At 42.1% G+C, this 17125-nt stretch overlaps 1 pseudogene; it reads left to right on the top strand.

The window, feature by feature from the left end:
* The first annotated feature begins 9157 nt into the window (after window positions 1-9157).
* On the top strand, window positions 9158-10251 carry LOC123750239 (U1 small nuclear ribonucleoprotein C-like; annotated as a pseudogene).
* Window positions 10252-17125: the final 6874 nt, after the last annotated feature.

Here is a 17125-nt window from a genome sequence, read left to right as displayed (position 1 = left end):
AATCAACAACCCTGTTACTGAACCAGTATTTACCCAAGTCTTTCCTAAATCTAAACTTATCCAATTTATATCCATTGTTTCGTGTTCTGTCCTGTGTTGATACTTTTAATACCCTATTAATATCCCCCGGTTATGTCCATTATCCACTTGTAAACCTCTATCATGTCACCCCTAACTCTTCGCCTCTCCAGTGAATGCAACTTAAGCTTTGTTAATCTTTCTTCATATGAAAGATTTCTAATTTGGGGAATTAACTTAGTCATCCTACGCTGGACACGTTCAAGTGAATTTATATCCATTCTATAATATGGCGACCAAACTGAACTGCATAATCTAAATGGGGCCTAACTAGAGCAAGATATAGCTTGAGAACCACACCAGGTGTCTTGTTACTAACGCTGCGATTAATAAATCCAAGTGTCCGATTTGCCTTATTACGAACATTTATGCATTGATCCTTTTTGTTTTAAATTCTTACTAATCATAACTCCCAGATCCCTTTCGCAATCCGACTTCGCAATCACAACACCATCTAGCTCGTATCTTGTAACTCTATCATCATTACCTAACCTCAGAACTTTACATTTATCAGCATTAAACTGCATCTGCCAATCCTTTGACCATTTCAAAACCCTATCTAGATCAACTTGAAGTGATAGTGAGTCCTCCTCCGAATTAATTTCCCTACCGATTTTCGTATCATCGGCAAATTTGCAAATGTTGCTACTCAAACCTGAATCTAAATCATTTATATATATTATAAACAACAGAGGTCCCAGGACAGAGCCTTGAGGCACTCCACTTACAACATTTTCCCACTCTGACTTGATTCCATTTATACTAACTCCTCTGTTTCCTTTGGTATAGCCATGCCCTAATCCAGCTTAATATAGCACCCCCAATACCATGAGACTCTATTTTTTTAATCAGTCTTTCATGTGGCACTGTATCAAAAGCTTTGCTAAAGTCAAGGTATACAACATCGCAATCCTTACCACTATCAACTGCCTCAACAATGCTAGAATAAAAAGAAAACAAATTTGTTAAACATGAACGGCCATTTATAAAACCATGTTGCGACTCAATTATTAATTTATGTTTTTCAAGATGAAGACGAATTTTATTTGCTATTATAGATTCGAGTAACTTTCCCACAATAGACGTTAGGCTAATTGGTCGATAGTTAGACGCAAGTGATCTATCTCCTTTCTTAAAAACTGGTATCACATTAGCAACTTTCCAAAACTCTGGCACTCTGCCTGACTCTATTGATTTAATAAATATGGTTGACAGTGGGTCACAAAGCTCCTCTTTGCATTCTTTAAGCACCCTAGCAAACACTTCATCCGGCCCTGGGGATTTGTTTGGTTTGAGTTTTACTATTTGTTTAAGAACATCCTCCCTGGTAACTGCTAAACTCGTCAACCTGTCCTCGTCCCCACCCACATAGACTTGTTCGGCTGAAGGCATATTGTTAAGTTCCTCTTTAGTAAATACAGATACAAAATATTTATTAAAAATACTACTCATCTCTTCATCACTATCTGTTATTTGACCTGTCTCAGTTTTTAATGGACCTATCCTTTCCCTAGTCTTAGTACGATATAACTGAAAAAAACCCTTTAGGATTTGTCTTTGCTTGCCCTGCTATGCGAACTTCATAGTTTCTTTTTGCTTTCCTTATCTCTTTTTTAACATTTCTAACCAGTTGTACGAATTCCTGTTCTAAAGTGACCTCCCCATTTTTAATCCTTTTGTACCAAGCTCTCTTTTTACCTATAAGGTTCTTCAAATTCTTTGTTATCCACTTTGGGTCATTAGTATACGATCTATTCAATTTGTATGGTATACTACGTTCCTGTGCTTTGTTTAGAATATTCTTAAATAAGTTATATATTGAATCCACATCGAAATCCCCATTTAAGTCACCTATCGCTGGGTTCATGTCTCGCTCCAAGACCGGCCCACACCCCATACCCAAGCCTTTCCAATCAATTTGACCCAAAAAATTTCTTAGGCTATTAAAATCAGCTTTTCGAAAATCTGGCACTTTAACAGAATTTTCTCCTACTGGTCTATTCCATTCTATGCTAAATCTGATTTCTTTGTGATCACTGCTCCCTAGCTCACTCCCTATTTCGATGTCATTAATTTGCGTTTCCCTGTTAGTTAACACTAAATCTAAAATATTATTTCCCGTGTTGGTTCCTTAATGTGTTGCGTAAGAAAGCAATCGTCAATTAATTCTAGAAAATCTTCTGCTTCACTATTCCCTGTTTTGTTCAACCAGTTTATTCCGCTAAAATTAAAGTCACCCATGACATAAATACTGTTAGATCTAGATGCTCTAGATATTTCATCCCATAGATGCTTTGCTTCCATTCTGTCTAAATTTGGTGGCCTATATATTACTCCTATTATAATATTATTAGCTTTTTCGTTTAATTCAATCCAAATAGTTTCTGTGTGTGGCTCTGTTTTGATTCCCTCTTTGAGACTACATTTCAAATTGTCCCTAACATATATGGCTACTCCACCTCCTCGTCTAATATATCTATCTGTGTGAAATAGTTTAAATCCATATATTTGATATTCAGCTAATAGTTTCTCTATTTTCTACATTCATCCACGTTTCGGTAAGTGCAATAATATCTATTTTTTCTGTGCAGACAAGAGCATTTAATTCGTTAATTTTATTTCTTAGACTTCTACTGTTAGTGTAATATACCCTAAGTGAATTGTTATTTTGCGGACCTTCTCTTTCCCTGATCGTTTTGCCAATTCCTTTCTCCCACAAACACATACTTTTATTACCTCCTTCCTCCAAATCAATTCCCATACCTCTATCTACTAACAGTTTAAACCCAAACAAACACCTCTAACCACTTCTTCTAACGAGTTCGCAACAGCAACAACCCCAGCTCTCGAATTTAAGGCACCATTTGGTCCGGGAAACATCTCCCGTCACGCAGGGTGCAGTCGCACCTCCACAGATCTCCAGTATCATCTATTGATACTGGTGATGGCTCAAAAGGGCACCACTTACGAGCTATTCATGCCTGTGCCACCTTTTGGGTGGCTTCATCTTCATCTTAACACATTCACAAGGGAGACATCTCCCGTCATGCAGGGTGCATTCGCACCTCCACAGATCTCCAGTATCAGCTCTTGATACTGGTAATGGCTTAAAAGGGCCACCACTTAAGGGCTATTCATGCCCGTGCCACTTCTTGGGTGGCTTAATCTTCATCAATCAATCAATCGATTCAAGAGGATAAGACAGAAGACCAGGCAGCAGAGCAGGAGGACAACAGCAAACAGCCGAGACAGGCTGTCGGTCGGACGGGGTGACGCTGCTGGGCAGCTGCAGACTCCCCGAGTGAGTGATGAGTGATGAAGATTAAGCCACCCAAAAGGTGGCACGGGCATGAATAGCCCGTAAGTGGTGGCCCTTTTAAGCCATTACCAGTATCAAGAGCTGATACTGGAGATCTGTGGAGGTGCGAATGCACCCTGCATGACGGGAGATGTCTCCCTTATGAATGTGTTAAGATGAAGATGAAGCCACCCAAAAGGTGGCACGGGCATAAATAGCCCGTAAGTGGTGGCCATTTTAAGCCATTACCAGTATCAGGAGCTGATACTGGAGATCTGTGGAGGTGCGAATGCACCCTGCATGACGGGAGATGTCTCCCTTGTGAATGTGTTTAAGATGAAGATGAAGCCACCCAAAAGGTGGCACAGGCATGAATAGCTCGTAAGTGGTGGCCCCTTTTGAGCCATCACCAGTATCAATAGATGATACTGGAGATCTGTGGAGGTGCGACTGCACCCTGCGTGATGGGAGATGTCTCCCGGACCAAATGGTGACCAGATGGTGAGACTCCCCCCCCCTCTATCCAGTTATAGGCAGACACTTGGTGAGTTGAACATTAAGGTGACTTGGTCGTGTTTACATATGTGGTGTGATGATCAGGGGCAGTCAGTTGTAGGGTTCTCAGATTCTTGGATGATGACTCACTTTGAATATTAATCTTGAACATTAAGTTTTTAATTGCTTATATTATGATAGTTATCATGTGAAATATAATTGAATTTATTATTTAAATTGTCTTTAACTTTGTTCCCTAGAGTTTTTGAGTTGAGGTGAGAAAGCCTCTGTGGCTACTGGGTTCAGGATTTTAATGAGTACATGATACAGATGGAACATACTAGTAATGACCTCGTGATAACATCTTTGAGAATTTGGTGATACAGACAAGTTCCATTCCTTGTCTTGTATGCAATGGTCTTGAATGGATGGTGGCAGCATTTCTTCTTCTACTATCTACTCTTCTACTTCTACTATCTATTCTTCTGCTTCTACTCTCACTTTCCACTAATGACCCTCCTCGCTCCTCCCACCTCTCTACCTCTCTCACCCCACACCTCACTAATTACTTCACTATTCATTTCTTTCCTTTCGTTTTCTCTTATACGTTTGTGGCAGTGAAATGTGTTCTAGAGTTCTCTCTAGAGTTTCGGGTAGCTGATCAAGTTACGGCGCCTTGTAGTCTTAGCACCTAGGTAGTCATATACCTAGGTTACAAGGTGTTGAACGAGAGAGGTTGCCTTAGGAACTCTGGAGGTGCTCTAGAATAGTTAGCTAACTGAGGACAGGATAACGGACTAGAGAGAGCTGTTTCCCCCGGCCTCGTTAGTTAACTGGGGGTGGAATAATGGACAAGATAGAGCTATTTCCCCCACCCCCCGTTACACTAAGGCTAAGTAATGATGATAGAGTTACAAGATACGAGCTAGATGGTGTTGAGATTGCGAAGTCGGATTGCGAAAGGGATCTGGGAGTTATGATAAGTAAGAATTTAAAACAAAAGGATCAATGCATGAATGTTCGTAATAAGGCGAATAGGACACTGGGATTTATTAATCGAAGCGTTAGTAACAAGACACCTGGTGTGGTTCTTAAGCTATATCTTGCTCTGGTTAGGCCCCATTTAGATTATGCAGTTCAGTTTTGGTCGCCGTATTATAGAATGGATATAAATTCACTTGAACGTGTCCAACGTAGGATGACTAAGTTAATTCCCCAAATTAGAAATCCTTCATATGAAGAAAGATTAACAAAGCTTAAGTTGCATTCACTGGAAAGGCGAAGAGTTCAGGGTGACATGATAGAGGTTTACAAGTGGATGAATGGACATAACAGGGGGGATATTAATAGGGTATTAAAAATATCAACACAAGACAGAACACGAAACAATGGGTATAAATTGGATAAGTTTAGGTTGAGGAAAGACTTGGGTAAATACTGGTTCGGTAACAGGGTTGTTGATTACATAAGAACATAAGAACAAAGGTAACTACAGAAGGCCTATTGGCCCATACGAGGCAGCTCCTATTCTATAACCACCCAATCCCACTCATATACTTGTCCAACCCGCGCTTGAAACAATAGAGGGACACCACCTCCACCACGTTACGCGGCAATTGGTTCCACAAATCAACAACCCTGTTACTGAACCAGTATTTACCCAAGTCTTTCCTAAATCTAAACTTATCCAATTTATACCCGTTGTTTCGTGTTCTGTCTTGTGTTGATATTTTTAATACCCTATTAATATCCCCCCTGTTATGTCCCATTCATCCACTTGTAAACCTCTATCATGTCACCCCTAACTCTTCGCCTTTCCAGTGAATGCAACTTAAGCTTTGTTAATCTTTCTTCATATGAAAGATTTCTAACTTGGGGAATTAACTTAGTCATCCTACGTTGGACACGTTCAAGTGAATTTATATCCATTCTATAATACGGCGACCAAAACTGAACTGCATAATCTAAATGGGGCCTAACCAGACCAAGATATAGCTTAAGAACCACACCAGGTGTCTTGTTACTAACGCTTCGATTAATTAATCCCAGTGTCCTATTTGCCTTATTACGAACATTCATGCATTGATCCTTTTGTTTTAAATTCTTACTAATCATAACTCCCAGATCCCTTTCGCAATCCGACTTCGCAATCTCAACACCATCTAGCTCGTATCTTGTAACTCTATCATCATTACCTAGCCTCAGAACTTTACATTTATCAGCATTAAACTGCATTTGCCAATCCTTTGACCATTTCAAAACCCTATCTAGATCAACTTGAAGTGATAGTGAGTCCTCCTCCGAATTAATTTCCCTACCGATTTTCGTATCATCGGCAAATTTGCAAATGTTGCTACTCAAACCTGAATCTAAATCATTTATATATATTATAAACAACAGAGGTCCCAGGACAGAGCCCTGAGGTACTCCACTAACAACATTATCCCACTCTGACTTAACCCCATTTATACTATGGAACAATTGATTTGTGGAACCAATTGCCGCGTAACATTGTGGAGGTGGGGTCCCTCGATTGTTTCAAGCACGGGTTGGACAAGTATATGAGTGGGATTGGGTGGTTATAGAATAGGAGCTGCCTCGTATGGGCCAATAGGCCTTCTGCAGTTGCCTTTGTTCTTATGTTCTTATGTTCTTACTAACTCTCTGTTTCCTTTGGAATAGCCATGCCCTAATCCAAGTTAATATAGCACCCCCAATACCACGAGCTTCTATTTTTTTAATTAGTCTTTCATGTGGCACTGTATCAAAAGCTTTGCTAAAGTCAAGGTACACAACATCACAATCTTTACCACTATCAACTGCCTCAACTATGCTGGAATAAAAAGTTAGCAAATTTGTTAAACATGAACGGCCATTTGTAAAATCATATTGCGACTCATTTATTAATTTATGTTTTTCAAGATGGAGACGAATTGTATTTGCAATTATTGATTCAAGTAACTTTCCCACAATAGACGTTAGGCTAATTGGCCGATAGTTTGACGCAAGTGATCTATCTCCTTTCTTAAAAATTGGTACCACATTAGCTACCTTCCATGACTCTGGCACTCTGCCTGACTCTATTGATTTATTAAATATGGTAGACAGTGGCTCGGAAAGCTCCTCTTTGCATTCTTTAAGCACCCTGGCAAACACTTCATCTGGCCCTGGGGATTTGTTTGGTTTTAGTTTTTCTAATTGTTTAATTACATCCTCCCTGGTAACTGCTAAACTAGTCAACCTGTCCTCATCCCCACCCACATGGACTTGTTCGGCTGAAGGCATATTGTTAAGTTCTTCTTTAGTAAATACAGATATAAAATATTTGTTAAAAATACTACTCATCTCCTTGTCATTATCCGTTATTTGACCTGTCTCAGATTTTAATGGACCTATCCTTTCCCTAGTCTTAGTTCGATATAACTGAAAAAACCCTTTAGGATTTGACTTTGCTTGCTCTGCTATGCGAACTTCATAGTTTCTTTTTGCTTTCCTAATCTCTTTTTTAACATTTCTAACCAGTTGAATTTGTGGAACCAATTACCGCGTAACGTGGTGGAGGTGGGGTCCGTCGATTGTTTCAAGCGTGGATTGGACATGAATAAGAACATAAGAACAAAGGCAACTGCAGAAGGCCTATTGGCCCATACGAGGCAGCTCCTATCTATAACCGCCCAATCCCACTCATATACATGTCCAACCCGCGCTTGAAATAATCAAGGGACCCCACCTCCACAATGTTACGCGGTAATTGGTTCCACAAATCAACAACCCTGTTACCGAACCAGTAATTACCTCAAGTCTTTCCTAAATCTAAATTTATCCAATTTAAACCCATTGTTTCGTGTTCTGTCTTGTGTTGATACTTTTAATACCCTTTTAATATCCCCCCGGTTATGTCCATTCATCCACTTGTAAACCTCTATCATGTCACCCTTAACTCTTCGCCTTTCCAGTGAATGCAATTTAAGCTTTGTTAATCTTTCTTCATATGAAAGATTTCTAATTTGGGGAGTTAACTTAGTCATTCTACGCTGGACACGTTCAAGTGAATTTATTTCCGTTCTATAGTACGGCGATCAAAACTGAACTGCATAATCTAAATGAGGCCTAACCAGAGCAAGATATAGCTTGAGAACCACACCAGGTGTCTTGTTACTAACGCTTCGATTAATAAATCCTAGTGTCCTATTTACCTTATTACGAACATTCATGTATTGATCCTTTTGTTTTAAATTCTTACTTATCATAACTCCCAGATCCCTTTCGCAATTCGACTTCGCAATCTCAAAACCATCTAGCTCGTATCTTGTAACTCTATCATCATTACCTAGCCTCAGAACTTTACATTTATCAGCATTAAACTGCATCTGCCAATCTTTTGACCATTCCAAAACCCTATTTTGATCAACTTGAAGTGATAGTGAGTCTTCTTCCGTGTTAATTTCCCTACCGATTTTTGTATCATCTGCAAATTTACAGATGTTGCTACTCAAACCTGAATCTAAATCATTTATATATATTATAAACAACAGAGGTCCCAGGACAGAGCCTTGAGGCACTCCACTAACAACATTATCCCACTCTGACTTAACTCCATTTATGCTAACTCTGTTTCTTTTGGTATAGCCATGCCCTAATCCAAGTTAATATATCACCCCCAATACCATGAGCTTCTATTTTTTAATCAGTCTTTCATGTGGCACTATTAAAATCTTTGCTAAAGTCAAGGTACACAACATCGCAAACCTTATTACTATCAACTGCCTCAACTATGCTGGAATAAGAAGATAGCAAATTTGTTAAACACGAACGGCCATTTGTAAAACTATGTTACGACTCATTTATTAATTTATGTTTTTCAATATGAAGACGATCTTGTGGTATTTTTATTGAGTAGTTTATTATTTATTTTATTGTGGTAGTTTATTGAGGTAATAAGATACATCTCAAAATGATAGAGTAGCTTAGGGTATTTCTACCCCTCTTTTTATTCATAAATAGCCTAAACATTCACATTTATTAATATGATGCATTTTTAAACTTTAATGCTTTTATCAGAATGTAAAACATAAAATACTTTATTAACAAAACGGAGAGACAAGTTCCAGCATCCAGCAACTTCTGGCGCCTGAGGCAGCAGCTATATAACCCTAAGCAGCCGCGGGTTGGTCAGTTACCGCCCCACACCTGTGATAGCTAAGTCCACTACGGGCTCACCATAGCTTGAAATCTTTTATTCCAAGTAGGTCATTGGACCCAAACCTAACCTGACGACGCTCAATCATGGCAAAATACTACTGTGATTACTGCGACACCTACCTCACACATGACTCTCCCTCGGTGCGGAAGACTCACTGCGAGGGCGAAAACACAAGGAAAATGTCAAAATGTACTACCAGAAGTGGATGGAGGACCAAGCTCAGTCTCTGATTGATGCAACAACTGCTGCATTTAAAGCCAGGAAGATTCCAAAGGGAGCAGCCATTCCTCCACCGAGCAGCATGCAAGGAGGTCCAGGAGGTCCTGTTGGGCAAGAAGGTACATGCGGTTCAGGGCCTCAGAACATGGGTGGTCCTGGAGGTCCCCCAATAGGGCCAGGAATGGGGAACATGGGCCCTCCAGGCATGGCTGGTGCAAACATACCAGGCAACATGGGTATGCCCCCAATGGGTCCAAGAGGACCTATGATGGGGCCACCAATGATGGGTGGCTCAAGCATGCCACCAGGTATGATGCCAGGGATGCAGCCTCTAATGGGTGGTCCCATGGGATCAATGGGACCTCCACAGATGTCTGGACATCCACAGATGTCTGGACATCCACAGATGTCTGGACATTCACACATGTCTGGACATCCGCAGATGGCTGGACATCCACAGATGTCTGGACATCCACAGATGTCTGGACATCCACAGATGTCTGGACATCCACAGATGTCTGGACATCCACAGATGGCTGGACATCCACAGATGTCTGGACATCCACAGATGTCTGGACATCCACAGATGGCTGGACATCCACAGATGTCTGGACATCCACAGATGTCTGGACATCCACAGATGTCTGGACATCCACAGATGTCTGGACATCCACAGATGTCTGGACATCCACAGATGTCTGGACATCCACATATGTCTGGACATTCACAGATGTCTGGACATCCACAGATGGCTGGACATTCACACATGTCTGGACATCCGCAGATGGCTGGACATCCACAGATGTCTGGACCTCCACAGATGGCTGGACATCCACAGATGGCTGGACATCCACAGATGTCTGGACATCCACAGATGTCTGGACATCCACAGATGTCTGGACCTCCACAAATGTCTGGACATCCACAAATGTCTGGGCCTCCACAGACAAGACCATAAATCATATATATGTAGAGCGTAAATAGGTGGCCGAGGGCCTATAGACACTTCTATGTTACACGACCTGTGTAACCATAAATCATATATATGTAGAGCGTAAATAGGTGGCCGAGGGCCTATAGACACTTCTATGTTACACGACCTGTGTAACCATAAATCATATATATGTAGAGCGTAAATAGGTGGCCGAGGGCCTATAGACACTTCTATGTTACACGACCTGAGATCACAAACATCTACCATCTACTCATGCTCACTTTAATTTATTTCAATCTATTATAATAAGTGTTGTAGCTAATAAGTTAATCATAAATATCAACAACACTTGTTCAGTGAATATTGAAAAATAAATATTAAAGGAACTTCTGCTTGTTTAATTTATTCTGAATGTTAGAAGCACATCTCAGGTCTGAAGGATCGTGTATTATATGCATACCATTCTTGTATCCTGTTCAACTATTTTTCTCAATACTGCTGCCGGCATTCCACTCGTCCACAACTCTATTTCCAGACTAGTTTCCTATGTGCCTCTTAAATCTTAATTTCCTCAGGACATTTGGGTCTAAATTCTTCCCAGTAGGCTGTACATCGTACATGACGGAAGGTTATCAGTTGGAGACCCAAACATTGGAGATGGGATGCTCTCGGGACCTGGCGAGGATGACAAGGGGATTATAATGTTGATTTATAAAGGCCTCAACTCACTTCAACGTGTCTCCCTCAACTTGCCTATTTGTGCCTGCAGAACCGAGCTCTGGCCCTTGGACCTCGCTTTTCTAGCAGTTGGTTGTCTAATGCCTGCAGAACCTATGGCCTATTTCTCTATCATACCTGCTTATAAAGTTATAAAACAAAGGCAGAAGGCCTATTGACCCATACGAGGCAGCTCCTATCTATAACCACCCAATCCCACTCATATACATGTCCAACCCACGCTTGAAACAATCAAGGGACCTCACCTCCACCACATGTCTGGTGGATGCTTGATGCAACGAGACAGTGAAAATTTCCCCCATCCAGTGGCCTATTTCAGTAGGAAGGTCAAAGGACCAGAGGTTCCTTATTCGGCCACGGATCGGGAGGCGCTCGCAGTGGTAGAGTCAGTTAGATATTTTGAACCTTATCTTTTTCAACGTCATTTTGTAATCTACACTGATCACAGAGCATTAACACACATTTTTAAGAAACGCACAAAATGCCCACGAATGTCACGCTGGTCTCACGAATTGTCTGCACACTCATTCCAGATCCTTTACAAGCCTGGACCGTCACATGTAGTGCCGGATACTTTATGTAGGAACATCGCTACTATTAACGTTAACCAGAATATTGAAAACATTTCATCTGAGAAAATGAGAGAATTCCAAGGAATGAACCTAGATGCAAAGATAGATGGAAAGATATTATTGAATATTTAGAAGGGGGAAATTATCCGCCCAAAAATCGTAAATTTACAATGCATGAATTCGAGTGAAAGGAGGGAGTGTTATACTATGTAAATAGTCAGGCAGATCGAGCAGTATTCCAGCTAGTTATTCCAGACGAATTGATGATTGATTGATGAAGATTAAGCCACCCAAGAGGTGGCACGGGCATGAATAGCCCGTAAATGGTCCATTTTTTTTCTGAGTATTCTGAGTTTGCATTTAACCATCAAGCTGTTATCGCGGGGGAGGATACTGCTTCACAGTCTTTATGAGGGTGTCCAGCTGCTGGACACCTTTGTTGACCAGGAGAGTTGCTGTGTTGATGGCTTCAGGGTGGCCACTGCATGATTCAGGAACTCTTAAAGCTCTTCTAAGGTCATTGGTTGCTTCACATTCCAGAAGATAGTGAAGTAATGGCTTTTCTGTGACAGTTGGCAGATGATGCACTCTCTCTGTCGGGGTTCACCAATCTCCCAGTTGCATCTGTAACCTAGACGTAGTCTATATAGCCTAACTGCTATTTCCCTGTGGATTCCTTTTGGGATATTTAACCTTTCTAATTTGGTTTCCTGAAGATACCATGTTGCAGATGGCAAACCTTCAGCTATTCTCTGGTGCAGGTAGGCTTTGTTGAGATGTGAGAGTTTTTTGGTGATGATGTTTTTTATGTTCTCTAGGCTGGGTTGAATTGTTTTATGTATCACTGGATGACGAGTTGCCAATTTAGCAATTTCATCAGCTTTTTCATTTAATGGGATTCCAACATGGGATGGGATCCAGCTTAAAGTTATGTTGAGTCCTTTGCCTTTAGCGACTGCTCCAAGATACAAAATGGTGGTAATTATTTCCACATTATCTTTTCACTGTTTTTGTCCTAGTATTTGAAGTGCAGCTTTTGAGTCTGTGTGTATGATTGCATTTTGAGTGTTTTGTGCAATCACATATGCGAATGCCTGTTGTATGGCAAACAGCTCAGTTTGGGTTGATGATACTAGTCCTCCCAGTATCCAATATGCCTGTACGCTGGTCGTGCAAAGAGCAGCGCCAGCACTCTCATATTCTGTGTCCACCGATCCGTCTGTGAAGATGTGGGTGGCTCCTGCTACTGCTATGCTATACATTTGCTCTTCTATTATGCGCCTTAGGATTGTCGGATCATAGGCAGCCTTTTTCATTGGGAGACTTTCTATTACTATTTTGAAAGTAGGCTCTTCCCACGGCGCGGAAGGAGTGTAATTTGGGTGTGGATGATCACCTTCTCTATCAAGAATCATGTTTTTTAAACGTAGTCTGTTTAGGACTTTTCCTGCTCTTGCAACCCAAGAGTTTCCATTGTTTTGGCCTAGTCCAACCACCAAGGCCTGCCGTACTGGGATTGGATCAGAAGAAATAATTATCTTACTGACAATTGTAGCTGTCCTTTGTGATATTCTTTCTTGTAGAGAGGGCAAACCCGTCTCCAGTCTAAGAGTTTCAAGCCTGGTCCACATGGGGGCTCCCAGTGCGGCTCTCATAGCATTGTTTTGGGCAACTTCAAGCTTTTTCCACTGTTGGTGTGATAGATTTGTGAGTGCAGGTGCGGCATAATCGATCACTGATCTGACTGCCTGTACATAGTATGTGCGAAGGACTTGCAGATTGGCTCCTCCAGAAAGGGAGGTTAGCGACCTGAGGATTGCCGTCCGGACCGCAGTTCGCTCTCTCAAGTAAGTGACCTCAGCATTAAAATTCATGTGTGTGTTCAGGATGATTCCTAGATACTGATAGGTGTCGACCCATTCAATTGGTTGACCCTGTACTGTGAGTTGGATGTTGGGCTTCGCTATTTTTATGGGCATGGCCTTTGACTTTGAGGGGTTGAGTTTGATCCAAATCTGTTTTGCCTCTTTACTGATGCAGTCTAAGCATTTGGGTGCAAGGCGCGCCGCATCCCTTCCTTTTATGATGATGACAAAGTCGTCCGCGTAGCTTAGCAGCCTGCAGTGATGTGGAAGTTTCAACCTCATTATTCTTTCCATTAAACAGTTGAAGAGAAGAGGGCTGAGAATACCTCCTTGCGGTGTACCATTTTCATGTCTTTTGTACTCAGAGACTGTGCCATGAAGTTTTACTCTTGCTTCTCTGTTTATGAGACAGTTTTTGGTCCAGGAGAGCAGGTTGCCTCTGACCTCTTTGTCAATGAGGCAGCAGAGAATAGCTTAGGCGCTAGCCAGTTCAAAGGCTTTTTCGAGGTCCAGGAATATCAGCATTCCTGGTCTGTCATTCAAGTGGGCTAACAGAGTTGTAATACATTCCACTGTTCCAACCCCTCTTCTACAGGCATACATATCATAGTGCAGTTTAGGCATTTTCCACTCCAGTCTGTTGAGTGCCATTCTGTCAGCCGTCTTGGCTGCACAGCTTTGGAGAGAGATGGGCCTGGGATTAGCTGGATCTTTGGGTTTTGGGATCGGCACTATGTCTGCTCTATTCCAAGCTGTAGGTCTAGTTTGAGAAGTCCAGGTTAAATTAATTAACCTTAGGTATGCAGCGTCTCCCTTTGGCCGAGGTTTCTAATCATTTTATAGGTTATTTTGTCGGCTCCAGGGGATGTATCCTTGGAGTTTTCTTAGCCCGATTGAGCTCATCCAGTGTGAAGGGGGCATTAGTGTCAGAGACTTCTTCACATGCTGTAAGGATTCTGTGCCACCTTTCTTCCTCTAGTCCGGTCTGCACTGCTAATACATCTGGTGGAAGTTGATTGCTCTCTCTGCAAACCTGGTTGCCAGTACTTCGGCTTCCTGTTGAGGATCCTTGGGGTGTGGAGCTTTAGGGGTTTTATTCCCTTTGGCTCGGTGAATTTGCTGCCACATCTCTCCAAGAGAGGTGTGTTCATTCAGGTGTGAACACCATTCCAGCCACTTTTGTTCTTTTATTTGTCTGGTCTCTCGATGCACATGTTCCTTGACCTCACAGAGTAAGATCCTGTTGCGGTCACTTGGCTGCTTTTTGTATAGCTTTCTTGTTCTGTTGAGTCTATGGTTGAGTTCTTTGACACGTTCGCAATAGTACCAATGATCTTTATGGTGTCCGGTGGACTGTTTTTTCGGTGGGATTGAGTGGTTGGCGGCACTTTGAATCGCTTTGACAAATTCTTGTTCTGCCTGATTAATGTCTTCGGGAAGATCATAGTTTCTTTGCCACTCTGAAATGAGGTTTTGAAATCGGTCCCAGTTTGCTAAAGCAAAGTTCCAGGCTTCAGATGGAGACGGAGGTGGGGTGGGTAGGTCTAACTGAAGATCAATTTGGACCCCATAGTGGTCGCTTGTGAGTGTGGGCTCAACTGACCATGTTGCTGCATCTCTTAGGGAGGCTCAAACGAAGGTTAGGTCTAATCTGCCTCCTTGGATGTGGGTAGGTTCATTCTTGTTTAGGATTTGTATTTCTGGAATCTGGTCCAGTAGATGTGTAATGTGAATGCCGGCTTCATTTGTTGTGTTCGAGCCCAGTGCCAATCGATGATGGGCATTAAAATCTCCACAAATGATTGTGTTTGTTGTTGTCGCGTGTCCAAATAACACAGAGAGATCCATTTCGGCATGTGGAGACCTGTACACATTGAACACTTCAAGTTTGTCGTGTCTTAGCTCAATGGTAACTCCCATTACCTCTGTCCCTGCTCCACAATTAGGTGGGCTGGTTATGGACTTGGAGATCAGGTCACATTTTACATAGATTGCACATCCCCTGGATTGCCCATTGATCCATGGAAGGAAGAAGCCTCGATAGCCTGAGATTTTAGGTTCTAATCCGGCTCGAAGCAAGCTCTCCTGTAGTATCAGGATGTCTATACCCTTGGTTGCTGCTATGCATTGCAAGTGTTGCAATTTAGCGCGCATTCCATTGCAGGATCTTTAGACCTCTAGGTTCTTGGAATTTGCTGATAATTCCGTGGTATCCATGGAGTCTGATGAACACGCCATGGAAGTTGCAATTGTGTATAGGTTCTTAGTGGACCTGAAATTGACTCATCAATGTCGCTTTCCGACGAGCTGGACTCTATCTGTTTTTTTATGGGGGTGTCTCCTGCCCTGCTGTCTTGACGGTGTGGATATTACATCTTCGAATTTCTTGAGCTTGTGCTCAATTATCTTCCGAGTCTCTGTGGTTTGCTTGATTCCATGTGATGACAGCAGACTTTCGATCAACTCGGTGACCAAAGTTTTGAGCATTGGCCAGAGAGCGTCCAGTTCTGTGGGAGCACTATTTAATGTTGTGCAGGTTTGGGGCCTAGTGGCTTTTAGACCCTTCTCGGTGGCAACTTTGGCACTGGAATTGCTACTCCTATTGGCCCCAGTGTGCTTGCTGGATGAAATGGGAGGCCGACTGCTCTGAACATGATTCTTGTGTCCTCCATCTTTCTTTTTGTCCTGTACAGAGGTCTTCTCACCCTTCACCATGGCCGATGGTGAAGGGGCAGACGAATTAAGATCGGCAGCATTAAAGCTGGCACATGCATCTAAGGTTGCAGGTCACCCGGGTATCTTTAAAACTCACTTGAAAGCAAAGTCTCTCTTTTATTTTTCGGGTATGTTGTCAGAAGTAATTAAGTACGCCAAGACTTGCCCCAATTCTCAGAGGAGAAAAGGTGCCCTTAAGGTACAAGCCTCACTACAGGAATTTCCGGATATTTCAGAACCGCTAGACCGAGTGGGGGCTGATTTGATTGATCTCCATTGCAACCATTCGGGCAATCGGTACGTGTTGGTATTAGTGGCCCATCTGTCCAGATACACCACCTTGATCGCCATCCCTCAAAAGGATTCTCATACTGTTGCCCGAGCATTCTTGAACAGGTTCGTAACTGTATTTGGGCCTCCTAAAGTTTAAGTTACGGACCGAGGTCAGAAATTTAATGGGCAGATATTTAGAAAAGTTTGTAAGATATTGGAGACTACCTCAACCTTTACAACAGCTTACCACCCTCAAGCAAACGGGATGACTGAACGTACCAACCGTTCAGTTAAGGATATGCTTGCAATCCTTGCTGAACGCGATGCAAACTCATGGGACGAACACCTACGTTATGTTCAGCTGGCTCTGAATACTGCTACCCACCAGTCTATTAATACCCAACCCCTTGCAATCATGCAAGGGGTTGGGTATTAATCATCCTTGAATCATCCTTGACACTGGTCAATCATGCAATTTCCCATCAAGTCTGCTTAACAGACACAATGTTGCGTAAGGAGAGGATTATCCTTCAGAAGGTCTCAATAAAATGAGGAATGCTTGGAGAGTTGCAGCTGAGGCTTCAAGAATAGCACGGGGTCGTTATGCTCACTATTATGACAGTAATGTACGACCTCTCGAATTGAAGGAGGGCAGCCTGGTCTTGAGAATCAATAAAACTGCACCCGCCAATCAGAGTAGGAAACTAGCTCCTAGATCTCAGAATGTTCGGTAAT

Source organism: Procambarus clarkii, unplaced genomic scaffold, assembly GCF_040958095.1.
Source record: "Procambarus clarkii isolate CNS0578487 unplaced genomic scaffold, FALCON_Pclarkii_2.0 HiC_scaffold_168, whole genome shotgun sequence".
In the NCBI taxonomy this organism is placed as follows: Eukaryota; Metazoa; Arthropoda; class Malacostraca; order Decapoda; family Cambaridae; genus Procambarus; species Procambarus clarkii.
Note: the sequence above shows the minus strand (reverse complement) of the source record. Positions and strands in the feature narration are given on the sequence as shown.